We start from the raw sequence: 13,482 nt of genomic DNA on the forward strand, positions 1-13,482 counted from the left end.
AAAGTTTTACAGTATTGCTTACAGTGAACAAAATATCCATGAAACACACAAGAGCATTCTGAACAAAAAAACAACAGCAAAAAGCCAAGATAAAAAGGGGGGGAGGGGGGCTAAAAAAAGGCAAAAAATTTGCATCTAATCTCTGCGATCTTCAGGGTTAGGCCACATGTTTTCATCAACATCACATCTGATGTTATCCAAGTCGATGCACCTGGGATAAAACCGCCTGGTATGTCGGATCCACCCTTGGCAATCGTCAACTGTGATGTCCCTGGAGCCAGCATCCATGGCTTCAAGGAGGGACATCTGGTTATGTGGCTGATAGTCATAAACCTTCCACCTCCATGCAGAAAAGAACTCCTCTATGGGGTTGAGGAAAGGTGAATAGGGTGGAAGGAAGAGACTCACCAGTCTTGGGTGGACTTCAAACCATGTTGTTATTGCTTGCGAGTGATGGAAAGCCACATTGTCCCAGGTAATTACAAAGGTCCTCATGTTTTCACCCTCCGGACCCTGCTCTGGAACCAGGCGCTGGTGGAGATCATTGAGAAAGGCAAGCAAGCGCTCTGTATTATAGGGTCCAACCTGACATCTGTGAAGGAGTAATCCTGCATTTGCAATTGCTGCACACATGGTAATGTTTGCCCCTCTCTGTCCTGGCACATCAACTGTGGCCCTTTTTCCAATTACATTTCGTCCACGTCGACGCCTTTTGGCCAGATTGAATCCTGCCTCATCGATGTATATGAATTCATGAGGGGCCTGGTTGGCCTCCAATTCCATAACTCTCTGAAACAAAGTTTATGTAAGTCATGTTATTACTGTATACCATACTGTACTGTAACCTAGTATTGTGTAGGTTACCTACTTGCAAAGTGCAAAGCTTATAGAACTGGACATTGGATTGAATATACACTATACCTGGACATATTGTCGTCGTAGCTCCTTGACCCTCTCACTGTTCCTCTCAAAGGGAACAGTGTAGAGCTGCTTCATCCGCACTCTGTGTTTGGACAATGTCCGCGTAATGGTTGTGAGGCTGATTCTATCGATATTGTCAAATATCTCATGGTCCGCCACAATTCTAGTTTGAATTTCACGCAGTTTTATTGCATTATTTGCAGTAACCATTTCTACAATGGCAAGCTCCTGATCATTACTGAGGAGCTTTCCTCTTCCCCCAGAGGGTGGAAGACGTTGCATTCTTTAGAAAGACAAAAAATTCAACATATGCATTACTGTATGACCATATTGACATGTCAAGTGAGAATAGAAACAATCCATGTAAAATGCAATACTTACCTGTTGGTTTGTTGAAAGATGCGTGTAAGGAAGAGGACTCCCTTACTGCATTTATTTATATTATATGTATAGCACTTTAGAGCACACCTTTCACTTTATTAAAAGCACCTTATCAAGCACTTTATTTAGCATTGCACTTTAAGCATGGATTTGCACACAAGAAGTTTAAATATTTATTGACTATTTATTGGGAATTTTAAAATCAGTTGGTGGCCTCGTTTCAGATCCTGCACAGCTGCTCCTCATCAAGGAATGTGGTGGTTGTCTGTCAGGAGAGAAGAATGGTGATTGAGATTGTGATTAAGGTTTACCAATAAGGAAAACTAAGGCAAATGTGTGTGTGAAATCTAGGGATAAAAGTGGTGCAAATAAGTGTTTGTAAGTTAATGATTACTCACCTTTCTTGCCTGTGTCCTCTTCAAGGTGTTTGGGCAAATGTTTCCCCGGGGGTCCAGACACCATTTAAAGGTTCCGGGAGAGACCATTGGTAAAGAGAGTGTGGTGAATCTTGTTGTGCTTGGGTTTCTGGGTTTTTATAATATTGGGTTTGGTGTAACATTAAGTGTGAAATATTTATTAATATGTAAATGTGAAAATGTATTTATGTATTTATTTATTCTTATTGATATATTGTATACTGTGGTGGAAGGTTGGGATTTAAGAATTTACCTGAGAGTGGAATAATGGTTAAGTCTGTGACAGCTGAACATATTTAAGGCTGCCAGTTGTCATTAGAGGTGGATTTTTGTGCTGTGAAGAAGCTCGACAAGTTAACTGTTGTAAGGAGAGCTGTATAGCAAATAAATACTTTGTTCCACTACACTTGCCTTGGTCCATCTCACTGTGTTTCCAGCCGCTAAGGGCCGCCCTGTTACAATGCGTATAATGGAGGCAACCATTGACCGCCTCAAATTGGGCTGCACTCTTTCACCAGCCTCTCTTAGTGAAAGACCATGGTTGATTACATCGTCAATGATAGTGGCACGAATTTCATCACTGACTACTGTTCTTGCAGCCCTTGGAATGCCACCACCACGCATTCTTACACCTCTACCTTACCCTCTCCTTGGGCCTTCTCTTCTCCCTGGGCCCCTTGCTCTTACTCTTCCTCGACCAGACATTACAGTGTTTGTCTTTTTTTTTGTTTCCAAAAACATCACTCCTCAAGGTCTTGCCTTATAAACCCCACTGAGTTTAAGCCAGAATGGAAGAAGCTGTGGTTGGCCCAATTTACCCAACATAAATCAGCTGTGTGTCAATTATTCAATTGTTTGTTTATTATCAGCTGAGATATATTTTTGATATTGATATTGTTTTTGTACTGATATCATTGCAGAAGCAGAGGTTTTTATACTGTATCTAAGGTTTGGAATATTGTTTTTGCTATTGTGGGATGTTGTGTGTTAACATTCGTAGATACTACAAAAACAGTCCATAATTTTGTTGGGAGGTATAGCTTGTCTGTTAAGAAAATGTAAGCATTGTGGAAATGTGTTCACTGACTGCATATTGGGTGAACACGACATGAAATGTGTGAATGGTATGGCCACAACAGACCGATCCTGTGCTAATTGTGTTTAGAGTTTTGCAAATGTGACAACTGTTTGGACAAACGCTTGTTAGCGACTGAAAAAAACTGTAAATGTTAACAGGTTGAATATAATAATCATAGAGTAGACAGTGGTCCCTCATTTATTGCAGCAGGGGTTCTCAGAATAACTAGCCCCTCGCCACGGACTTTATACACTTTTTTCCCCACAAACATGAACATTGGTCACAGTTCTCACAAGTTGATTCTCAAAGTGCAAACCTTTGTAGATTGCAAAACGTAAAAGTATTATTGTGCCGCGTTTTGTCTTCATCTGCCTGCCACTTTCGTGCACCTTTTTCCCTCGCGGTGCATGTACATGTCAACATATCTCACAGTGTCCATATCACACTGGTTTGTAGGGAAATGATCCTTTGTTGAAAATCCTCCTGCTGTACTGTGTTGAGCAGAAAAAAATGATAGTGTGCAAAATGTGAGGCTGTTATCCAAGCCAAGTGTAGGAAACACACATTCAGTTTCATAATAAGACAATGGTAATCATAAACAAATGAGACCTGGCAAAGCTGAATGTATCCCATCAGTGTGTGACCAGCATCTTCCCGTAGTTAAAACTGAACTGAACCTGATGCATCTGGTTTCATTACAGGAAAAAGGAGTCGGAGAAATGTAATGTAACACGAGTATTTAGGAATGTAATTCAAACAGGAAGACCGGGTATGTTCTCATGGATATTAACCAGATTACCCATCATAAAGATTCCTGTGGTTTATATACAACATCCACTGTCTGAAATGAAGGGTAATGCTTAATGTCAATGTCCGTGACTGTATGAAAACTAATAGAAACATACCTTTATCCAGTGGCATTCTGTTAGGATGAACAGTGAAAGCAGTGCTTGTCTCATCAAATCTAATAATAGAGATAAATTCAAACATTTAAAGTAAAGTGTTCTCTCTCCTTTCTTCTCAGTCAGTGCTGTCATAAAGCTCCTCGACTGTTTCCATTCTTTACATTACTGCCATCTCGTGGCTGCAGTCATGACTAACTCACTACCCTGGTGGGCAAAACATTACTAAACATTATTATTAATCCTGTAGGACAAAAGTGTTGTTTTTTTTTTCACTTGTCTGGAAAAGGGTTCTAGTAATACAAACTCTGACAGAGAGGCTCGGACCATGTCTGGTTCAAGAAAACAGGACCAGACCCAGGTGCAGGCTCAGACAGCGCTTTCAGATTACCATCTATGAGAAATCACTAGCTTGACTCAATGTAAAATGCTTAACTCCTTAACACTGAGTGTATCATATTTGATACATACAGTTTTTTGAGAGTTTGTGAGACTTTGATGTCATCAGTATGATTTCTTTCCCCCATGACATGTCCTTGTCTAGGGGCAAAGGAGGGCAACACAATGGTAAGCAAGGGTGTCCCCACCAAAACTGAAAGCATAAAATCAAGGGTGAGCAAAGGTAAAGAAAAAACAAACAAACAAACGAACAAAAACAAAACAAAAGAAGGTATTCCAAAGAAATGCTACCTAAGCCCTGCGTGAAACAAAAACCAAAAGACAAGCACTACACCTTGTGATGTTACGTCTGACACTGAAGACCCGAGGCCTGTGTTGAGTGCAAATGAAGCTCGTGTCCAGGCCCGCATCAGCCTTCAGAATATCACGTGACCAAAGATCAACAAGTTAATGGTTAATGTGAACTGGATCTGAGGTGATTCTGAGGATTGTAACGACCAGATTGTAAACACATTATGGAGCCACCAAATAGTATCAGGAGTTAAGGAGCATTTTGAAACACTATCACAAATCTTAATTCAGTCTGGTAGTTAGGGGTGTGTATGTATATTTATATATATCCAGGACCTCATGTAGGTAATCTGCTACTGACAACATGGTTACATATCCACTGGTATTTAGCCCACATTTGGCTGCTGTACATCGAATGACCAGCAGATGTCAGTACTTCCAAACGAGCTGTTTAACTGAGCTTTGTGTGATCTGCCTTTTAATGAAGTAATTAACCGGGAAGATTCGACACATTCATGGGGCTTCATCACACCATCACTAACTACACCTCCCTAATTTAATTAACAAGACAAAACATACAAAAAATAAATACCTTCTTCTTCAGAAGGGGTGGACAAGACTACTTACCATCAAAAACAGCCCAAAACAGCTCCCCAATCAGAAGGAGGACCTGTAGAGACTCTTAAAGGCACAGAACACAGTAGAGACATACTCACACACTCATTTAAAATGTGACCAGGGCTGTAACACCCCAGAAAAAAAGTAAATAAAATTGCACAATACCTTTTTTTTTTTTTAGCAATTATAAAAAACTAAAAAACCAAAAACAGATGTAACAAATCTGATTTAAATTTAACGTAATATATGGAAATCATGGAAATTTTGAACCAAGTAAGTTCCAGTGATCCATGTCATTGGTCTGCTTGTCTGCAGCAAAGTGTTTGCAGACTTTCTTGTTCATCATATTTAGAAGAGGCTTCTTTCTGGGACGACAGCCATGCGATGCAGTGTGTGGTGTATGGTCTGTGCACTGACAGACTGACACCCTACTCTTCAACCTCTGCAGTGAGGTGGCTGTGGCTCAATTGGTAGAGCTACTACCTGGAAGGTTGGTGGTTTGATCCTTGGCTTCCCCAGTCTGCATGCCAAGTATCCTTGGGCAAGATACTAACCCCAAGTTGCTCTCTGATGCGTCCATCGGAGTGTGAATGTGTGTGAATGCTGGTTAGATTGCCATTAAATATAGAAGGAACTGCTTGTATGAGTGGGTAAATGAGGCATGTTGTACAGCGCTTTGAGTACTCCATGAGAGTAGAAAAGTGCTATATAAGAATCAGTCCATTTATCATTTAATACTGGCAGCACTATCTATTTTCAAAAGACAACCTCTGGATATGACGCTGAGCACGTGCACTCAGCTTCTCTGCTCGACCATGGCGAGGCCTGTCCTGAGTGGATCCTGTTTCAGGCTGTTGGGAATCTTCTTATAGCCTAGGCCATCTTTATGTAACAGATGTATCTTTACCATGATGTGCCAGGTTAAACTTCCAGTGACCAGTATGAGACAGTGTAAACAATAACACCAAATTTAACACACCTCCTCTCCATTCACGCCTGAGGTTTTGTTATGCTAACGCGTTATTGTTTTCTATATTGTCCTCTGTTGTCCATTCTTGTTGTCATTGTTTGCTCTAATATGATGTGATCACTGTTTTTGTCCTTGTCTCTATATACAAGGTCTATAAATAGTGTCTCAGTATGTTGCTATTAACTTGTGTGTAACATCAACCTGCCAGAGGGTCTACATATGGAAATTAGCCTAAGGCTATAATCTGGCATATTTACATTTGTTAAAATGTTCATTAATAGGTATTGTCCCTCTTTCTGATAAAAAAGGAAATATAATATAACGAGTCACATGACACTGGAGAGGAAAAATGGCAAACTGGGCACAATTTGGACCTTTTCACTTAGGAGTGTACTCACTTTTTTGCCAGGGGTTTAGACATTAATGTCTGTGTGTTGAGTTATTTAGAGGGGACATCAAATTTACACTGTTATCAGAATCAAACTCTTGTAAGGTTCCCTCAGACAGCCAGGTTGAAGGAACCTGTTGCTGAAACTGCTTTTGTCCAGTGTGTTATGGAGGAGGCCATTGTTATACAAGCTGAACACTGATTACTTTACATTATATCAGTGTCATAGCTTCAGTGATGTCACATGAACGGATATGATAAGATATTTACAAAAATGTGTATGATGCTGTAAAATAGTTGTGTTCATCTACATTTCACACAGCAGACTTGGGTTTGAAATTTCCACGTTCATTTTTCTCATTTCAGTTTTTTTGGCCTTTATTGATAACAAAGAGCTGACAGGAGAGCAGAGGGAGAGACAGGAAGGCCGCGGGTCAGTCGCTCTCAGCCACATGGCTCATCGCAGCGAGCTAAACTAACGCCCATATCTGTTTATAAAGATTTAATTTGAGTTCAATTCAGTGATTCGTTATTATGGTATGATTTTAAGAAGTTTAGACAAAAACATAATACAACAATAAATATTTTGAATAAATAAATGTAGCCAGAGAGAGAGAGAGAGAGAGAAATCTGAAACCCTTTAAAAATATTTTGCTCAGTGAAACACTGAAAAAAACTTTTATTGTGCTCTTCAAGTATAGCAGTGGTTCTTAACCTGGGTTCGATTGAACCCTAGGGGTTTGGTGAGTCGATCTTGGCACGGCTCATTTTGTGCACCAGTAAAAAACATATCTATGTCTTGAATTTGAAAAACATATTTTATTTTTCACTAAAGAGGGGTTCAGTGACTGCGCATATGAAACTGGTGGGGTTCGGTACCTCCAACAAGGTTAAGAACCACTGAAGTATAGCAATGTTTCTGTGACCACTTCTTACTGCTGCAGATGTGTGAGATGTCTGTTGGTCACACACATGTCCACTGTGTAAAATGTCACAAATAAATCGTCTTCCACTCACAAAAACAGCTCCCTCATGACCATGAGAATCAAATCAAACAGGCGGCCTGGGAAGAGATGGGACCGAATATCGTTATCTGTCAGTGACGCAGGTTACAAGGAGAATGCGCTCCCTCCATGTCTTATCAGGCCGACTGTGAACAACTGTTACTGTGTTATGATGTCAAAAGGTCACAAACACACTCCTATCTGAAAAAAGAAGCGTACTTGCTAGCACCTGCTGTAGTAACAATACAGTTCTCTGAATTTAACAATATTTAATAGATTGTGAGCACTGACAGAATTAGAAACTATAGCCACTCCAGCACATACCATGATACATTTTCAAGCTAAATGTTGCATAACCGAGGTTTATTTATTATTAGATACTACAAATATTGATATAGTTGTTGAATTGTTTAATAAATAATACTATTTTACTTTACTTCTACTACTGTTTGTATCAGACTGTGTTTGGAACAGTTTCCATGAGCCAAGCACACAAAAAACTGTCAAACCTGTAAATGATCAAAATGTTTGAAGATGTTTGTTCTGCACCATCTGCAGGTCAGCAAGTTCACTGAAGCACTGACCATGGTAACTAAATCCATTCACTCTCTTCCACTTACCCTTCTGGGGAGACACGGGGGGCTGGAGCCTGTCCCAGATCCATTGTGACTCATTTGAACAAACTTTAACATCGTCTTGAGTGTTACTTCTACTACAGTGAATCCACTCAGAGGTTTAAACCCACCTATTCAAATCAAATTTTAACTATTTATTTATTCTATAATAGAAGACCACAAAAAATTGGTTTAATTATCTATTTAAGTTTCCAGCAAAATATTTGCTACTGTAGCCTTTTCTCACACACGCACATGTTTCTAAGAAGGCAGTGCCAAACTGAATCAGTTGCATCAAATACAGGGTTACAGCTGAGAGCACACATCAGCAAATAAATGCATGAGCGATTCAACAGCTACATTTATGCCGAATTTGCTGAATAAATAGTCCAATCAGCAAATTTCCTCCAAGATTAAACTTGTCTATGGTGAGCTTAGTCCAAGACAAAAGTTGTCCAACATGGAGTGGCTGTAGCTCAGGAGTAGGGCAGAAGGTTGGTGGTTTGATTCCTGGCTGCTCCAGGCTTGCCAAATATCTTTGGGTAGGATACTAACCCTGGAGTTGCTCTCTCATCATGTGTAATTGGTAGCATTTGTGAAGAAGTAAGTGTTGGAGTGAATTATACGAGTCATTTAAAGCACTTTGAGTGCTCGGATAGAGCAGGAAAATGAACCAGTCCATTTACCAACATAAAGGAATAGCTGTGTGCTTAACCCAAATGTGTTATAATACATAAATGAAATAAATACTGAAGTCAGTTTTATTCACATAGTGCCAAATCACAACAGCGGTCGCCTCAAGGCCCTTTATATTGTAAAGACCCTACAATAATAGAGAGAAAGCCCCAACAATCAAACAACCCCTGGCAACAATGTGCAGGCTGACTCAAACATGGGTTTATTCATCATAAACTAAGGCAGCTTAGTGATGGTCCAGTTGGTGCAGGACCAGATATTTCCTCCACAGATTCTCTCTGGGATAATGCTCTTTTAGGAAAAACACCAGGACTTCTAGGCAGAGGAGAAAACAAGTAGGTTGCAGGGACTGAGAAAAACAGGATGATGGGCCGTTTGAAGCTGAAGCTTTAGCGTGGTGCTTTGGAGGCACTGTGTTGAGGCTTTGTTTGTCTGGCTAGAGTCAAGTGATCAGTGACGTCTGAAGCTTCATTCGGTTCGTCACTGTTTCAATACCTGATTCAATGGTTTCTAAGGGACTGAAGTGTTTGCAGGATTTGTAGTTTATTTTTTATGTGTGAGAGAGAGTGAACCAGTGTGTGACATAAAAAGACATGGAGCCAGCAGTGAACCAACAGCTCCAGCCCCAGGTCAAAAACATACACAAGAAATACACTAAATAATATATTATATATTGGTGTATGTCCACTGGTTAATTACAAAAGCAAGCATACGCCCAACCTATTGTAAGAGTTTGTTGTCCGTGTAGGTTCTCAGGGCTGACCTGTTTAAGTTTCTTGAAGACGTTTCATCTGAGAAGCGTCTTCAGAGTTAATGGTGGAGAGTCCCAGATTATAGGATAAGAGTGTGTTGTACATTATTATTTACAATGTTTGTTTTTAATCTATGACTATCACAAATAAAGAGAGACCACACCATGTTTAAACAAGGAAAGTTTATTCACGTAAATGACGTATCAAGCAAATAGATATAACATTTTACACAAAAAAAACCCATGTAGCCCGATATCACACAAAACTGCCACATGACATTAAACAGAAGCTGTCAGTTCAGCTCTGCAGAGTGAATAATCATAACCAAGCAGTTCGTTTCAAGTTGCAGAGTCAAACTCTGCACTTCATATTTTTGGTAACCAGATGGCACCAAAGAGGACTGCGTTAAGAAACTTCAAGTAATAAACCTTTCAGTGCTAAAGAAAGTTTCATTTGGCCAACACTAACAGGATCAGAATTTCTACATGACAAGCTGGTTTCACTAACATGGTTAATTCAACGCTCGGGTAGTATTAACAAAGGGCGGGAATCCAGAAGGGAGGTTCTAGAAGTGCAGCCTTCTGTCGGGACTTGTTGGGGATGATGGGAGGAAGATAGAATAAAAGACAAACTGTAGAAGAGACCCAGAGATTAATAATAATTAATTCAGGTCACCTGATCCAGCCCTAACTATACACTTTATGAAAAAGGAAAGTTTGAAGCCTAATTTTGAAAGTAGAGAGGATGTCTGTCTCTTAAACTGGGAGCTGGTTCCATAGAGGAGGGACCTGAAAGCCAAAGGCTCTCCCAACCAATCTATTTAAATTTCATATGAACAACAAGTAAGCCTGCAGTTGCTGCTATAAGGTCTTTAAGATAAGATGGAGCCTGATTATTCAAGACTTTACAATGGAAGAAAGGATTTTAAATTTAACAGGAAGCCAATGAACAGAAGCCAATATCAGAGAAATATCTCTTTCTAGTCCCTGTCAGGACTCTTGCTGCAGCATTTTGGATTAACTGAATGCTTTGCAGTGAGTTTTTAGGACATTCTAATAATAATAAATTACAGTAGTCCAGCCTAGAAGCAATAAATGCATGAACTAGTTTTTTAACATCACTCACATCACAGACTAGATGTTTCTAATTTTAGAGATTGATGAAAACGTGCTAGAACAGTTATGCAGTAGTTGAATTCTGTAAGTCCGTTGTGCCATACCACATATGATTAACCAGCTAAACACAGCACACACACACCTGTCATATGCATATTGGGGTGGCTGGCTTCCCCTAGTCTGCATGCCAAAAACCCCAAATTGCGCTGCGATGCGGAGTTTGAATGTTAGTTAGAAAGCACTAAGAAAATGTGCTTGTGCGAATGGGTGAATGCACAAGTTCTGTAAAGTGCTTTGAGAGTAGAAAAGCGCTATATAAGAACCAGTCCATTTACCATATGCACGTTCACCACCACTAGTTCATCTGTTTAAACAACTCCTTATATGGGGGAGGGATTTCTTTTGTTGTGTCTTATAAGGGGGACACAATAAGAGGGTGTAAGTGTATAAAGAGGGATGGACAGACTTCCTCGATTTGGTTTCTGCATTCCCAGCGTTACTGGAGGCCAGGGTAATGCCATCAGAGTAAGAATCTGTTTAGACACCATGTTTCTAAAGTTTGTACGGCTAACTACAATAGCCTCAGTTTGAACTGAATTTACAAGCAGAAAGTTAGCGGCCATCCAGGTCTTTATGTCTTTAAGACATTCCTGCAGTTTAACTAATTGGTGTGTGTTATCTGGCTTCATGGATAGAGCTGGGTGTCATCTGCACAGCAGTAAAAATGTATGCTATGTCTTCTAATGATGCTGCCCAAGGGAAGCATGTATAATGTAAACAGAATTGGTCCTAGCACTGAACCCTGTGGAACTCCATAATTAAAGTTTGTATCATGTAAATGGGGAGTATTTAAATTTAAGCATATTACACACATGTGATGATAAAATATCTTTAAATAATGTTAAGTGTTTTATTCTTACAGTTTTATAGCATGCTTTTATTGTGACGTTTGTTTGACTTGTTTCCCGTGTCGTGCCAAGGTAGGTATCCTCGACAGCATGTGGTTCCCCTGTGTCAGGAGCACGCACTGGGCTCTCCAAATCACGACACTTCTTATAATGACTTATAATGACTCCTGAAACTTTGGATGTCTTAGCCCTTTATACAGTAAAGTTACAGGAGGATACAAATAATTAATGGGCAAAATGTCATCAGTTTGTTGAAATAATCCAGTCCAATAACGCATGAGAAGAATACATGTATCATTTTCTGTTTGTAACCCACAAACTGAATGGCAATGTGACAACACTCAAACCTCATAGTAGGGGCTGGATCAAGTGACTTTGACTACATTACTATTGGCCAAGCTACAACAGGTTTAGGCTGATGGGGACTGGTTTTTTTTTTCACTTGTGGCTTTTCAAAGCCTGGTTCTCCCTGGTTCTCCCAGTATCGTGGTGTCTTTACTCTAAAGTTCCATGTTGGTGGGGATTAGAGATATTAAGAATTTGAATGGAATCATACTGAATAAAAGTGAAGCCCTGAAATGTGCACTATTACAAAAATCGTTCCTTGGTTGAGAAAAAATAACCTGTCAACACTCTGATGGTAGCAGGCATATCATTGTCTACAATGAAGAGAGGTTTAATGAATGCTGACAACAAGGTGCAAACCGCTGATTATACTCAGTTTGAGGAAAGCCAGAGTAGAAGAAAACATCTAAAAGAGCCTCTGGAGAGAGATGAAACCAAGGATAACTCATACCAAAATACTGGGGAGATGAGTATTGTCAAGGAAAGGAAATGGCTCCTAATCTGAAGGACAAACATCAACTATCATAAATGGTGGTGGGAGTATTACGGCATGTGTAGTTGAGGGTTCTGCACTCTTCCGGATACAGCAGGAGGCGCTCTTAAGAGTTCTAGCTCCTGACACTCCTGTGCAGATAGAACACCTGGTTATAACTTCAGCTTGGCCTCAAAGAAAGCACACTTTGTTTAATCACAAATCTATCAGTAAGACTTGCAGCTCTTTATTTATCCACCGAGGCCTGAGATGACCTTCAAGGCTTTTGGTGATAACTGTAGCTATGTCAAAGTAAAATGAGCCAGCAGCTTAAGATCACTCTGAAACTGGAGGTTGTGTCAAGTTCTGATTAGAATTATATGAACGTAAAATGTCGTGAGATTTGAAAATACTCTGCTGTCACACCTGAAATCACTTTTACAGCCAAACAATGTAAAACATAACAGAGCACCAAAGATGAATAAGGCTTAATATTTATTATAGTTACGTGCTCATTGTGAAATAAATAATGAATGCATTTAAAGACATTTACACAACATATGTTCATAAACAATAAACACACACAGTGGATAAAATTTGTCTTTTACCCAAACAAATATTAAAGCTAGTCAAGAGTGTCAAGTGCCATCGAAATAAGTGTGAACTACAAATGACTCCACAGAAGGTGGTGTATATAACAAAGTGTTCGGATTCTGATGATGAGTGCATAAAAAATCTTATAAGAACTATTAACTACGGTATAGTGGCTGACATGTTTCTTAACAGACACCACACCAAGAGACGAGCACAGACAGAAGAATAGTGAAGAATCGGGCAGCTGAAGATGTTTTCATGGGTTAGAGCAGATGTGGGAGAATTAGGTCTACTGTATGTAAAGAAGAAAAAGCATTTATGGTGCTCTAGGATGAGGTAACATCTCAAAATAGATATAAAAAAAATCTAAGATTTTTGTGCATTTATGAGTAGATCACTTCTGTTTCTGTTATTTGTTTCTTGTAAATTTGTGTTTCTCTCCCCACAAATGTTATTTCCATTAGCTGCACAGATCACATTAACGTGAAGATATATGAAGGCCTATAATGATAAGTACATAAAGGAGTAACTTCTTCCTGAACATTACTTATTCATCAAATTACTGGTGGCCTGTCTGAGGTTAGAGCTAACTTTTGTTTTAATCTAAATCAACTTTTT

At 39.5% G+C, this 13,482-nt stretch overlaps 1 long non-coding RNA gene across 1 annotated transcript; it reads right to left on the reverse strand.

The window, feature by feature from the left end:
• Positions 1-2,025, reverse strand: LOC146645589 (uncharacterized). The gene is made up of 3 exons (XR_014909118.1): positions 1,701-2,025; positions 922-1,567; positions 1-789 (listed from the first exon to the last, which is right to left on the reverse strand). It is a non-coding gene; the product is annotated as an uncharacterized LOC146645589 (long non-coding RNA).
• Positions 2,026-13,482: the final 11,457 nt, after the last annotated feature.

Source organism: Rhamphochromis longiceps, linkage group LG20 (assembly GCF_057381845.1).
Source record: "Rhamphochromis longiceps isolate RC_006_pf linkage group LG20, R_longiceps_female_GT1.1, whole genome shotgun sequence".
NCBI lineage: Eukaryota > Metazoa > Chordata > Actinopteri > Cichliformes > Cichlidae > Rhamphochromis > Rhamphochromis longiceps.